We start from the raw sequence: 2,395 nt of genomic DNA, 5'->3' as shown, positions 1-2,395 counted from the left end.
ACTTTAAAATGGTACATTTTATGGTGTATGACTTTCACCCAAATTCTAGAAATAGATGTTTTGTTGGAATTCCACCAAACGGATAAAAACTGAGACGGGAAACAGCTTCCATAGGATTCCGCCTCTGGGCTGCCCCGTGTTCCGGTCGTTTCCAGCTCTCTTCCCCAGGGGCAGGCGCATCCTGGTCCCCCCCACTCCACCCCAGGCCGCATGTGGTACATCAAGGATGCTGTTCACCCTCTAGTCTCCTGAGCGAGCAGCGCGGCACGGATTCCTGAGTCTGGAGCTTCTCATCACTTTGTGGACATGACGACTTCCCCTCATCCCACCCGTTCTCAGTCATGGGTTTTAACTAAGCCTGGGGTGGGGGGGAGGCAACCACCCTCAGTGTCCCTGGTGCGTCCTGGGCACGAAGGCTCTGACCAGCAGCCTCCACAGGGTTCTTACTCGCACTCAGGGGAGCCCCCACCTGGCCCCTGTTCTCTGAGGGCAGGGGTGGCCTTGACTTTGGAGTTGATTAGACACTGTCTGTTTGGCCTGCTCTGCCCTCTGGGCCAGCAAGGGGAGCAGAGCTGTCCCGGGGGCTCAGTGGAGCCGCCCCAGTGCCTCTGGTCTAGGCCCCACGAATGGAGTGAGGTGAGAGGGAGGCCCAGCGGCCAGCGGATCCACAGATTTCATGGAAACGCCCCCTCAATCCCTGCACCCTCAGGGCCCAGTGCACCTCGAGGTCAGACGGGGAGCCCGAGAGAGCCAGCTTTGCCCGGGCTGCTGGACCGGGTGGCCCTTCCACCCCCGCCCGGCTAGGCTGGCCTGCAGCACTCTGCGGGCGGGGTCCCAGTTGGGGACAAGGAGTCCAGACCTGGGAGGATGGAGGAAGGTCCTTCCACCCCTCACGCTCCTGTGCGGGTGCCTTTATCTCTGCCGTGGGACCCCCTCTCGGCCCCCGCGGCCTCTCTTAGCGCTCCTGATGCCCTGCTGGTTGCCAGGCACCCTGGGCGTGTCCAGTTATTCCAGTCATAAAAGGACTCGGGCCAAAGTGCAGCCTGAAGCTCCTCGGCCCAAGTCAGCATCACTGGTGGGGATGGGCGGTACTGAGCGGGTCTCGGGAGGGGCTGGGGAGGTGTCCAGGGCTGCCCTCTGGCTCCCCGCGGGCTCTTCCAGCACCCTCTAGTCTCACTGGGGCCGGGCTCACCAGTCCAGGGTGCCCCACTCAGCTCCCAACCCCTCGGCTATGGCCAGTTCCCCAGAGTCCTGCGGCCCCCTGCCCTGCACCACAGCCGGGCCCAGCTGGGCCTTGGGGCCCCTGGGAGTGGACATCGCTGTGAACCCTGTCCCCCATGCTCTGCATCTTGGGGTACAGACCCTGCTTGTGCTGGGGGCTTGGGGTCACAGCCCCGCCCAGGCCTGAGCTCAGGGACTCAGGCCTCTGAGTCCCAGGTTCCTCCTGGGATGTCCCTCATACCTGGGCGTCATACCTGGGACCCCAGGAGCCCCCGACCCTGGTCCAGAGCTGGCCTGCGAGCCAGCCTCAGGGGTGGGACTGTCACAGGCCTTGAGCCCCTGCAGCAGGCTGCTGGCTGAAAGCCCCCTCTCCCTGCAGACTCGGAGTCCAGTAGCCCCTCTCTAGTGGGGGCCCTCCCCTCCCCCATCCCAGGCCACACTAGAGGAGTCAGCCCTGTTTGAGGGGGATCCAGCTCCCAGAATCACACACACTTGGGGGCCTACACACCCTCGCTGGACCTCAAAATCTCCACCTCTCCAGGGCGCCCTGGTCTGGGAATTTGGGAGGATGGGCCCTGTTGCCCACGGGTGTGTGTGGACGGTCCTGGATCCAGCCTCACTCAGGGCAGATGTTCCTGAGGGTCACGGGGTTCCGTGCGGCAGGGGAGGGGCACCGTGCTCCCAGCTGTGTCTCCTCCCCCAGCACGGGGACGAGGGGCCCCCACCCCCTCCCCAACCTCCCCCAGCAGATGACCATGGTCTGGGGAGGTCTGCCAGAGACCATCTCAGGATGGGCTGAGCTCCTGGGGTGGGGCGGGGGGGCCGTGATGAGGAGACAGGACCCGACATGCAGTGTTCTGTGGGCTCAGGGCCCCGGGGTGGAGGCCCCAGCGTGTTCATCACCTGGCAGCCCCAGCAGGCTCGGTCTGGCCAGCCTGCAGCTCCAGCCACATCCGCCTGGCCCGGGACCTCAGCCAGCACGCCAGGCTCTGGTGACTCCAGACGCTGCTCCTGCCAGGGCCCCGGCCGCCTCACCAGCTCAGCATCCTCACTTGGGCGGAGCGGCCACAGGAGGGGAGGCTGGGGAGGGCCCAGAGAGGAGGCGGTGGGTGGTGGGGCCACAGAGGCCAGACAGAAGGTCCCAGAATGGCCGGAGGACACGTGGCAGGAAAGG

This window comes from Bubalus bubalis, chromosome 24 (assembly GCF_019923935.1).
Source record: "Bubalus bubalis isolate 160015118507 breed Murrah chromosome 24, NDDB_SH_1, whole genome shotgun sequence".
Lineage (NCBI taxonomy): Eukaryota > Metazoa > Chordata > Mammalia > Artiodactyla > Bovidae > Bubalus > Bubalus bubalis.
Note: the sequence above shows the minus strand (reverse complement) of the source record.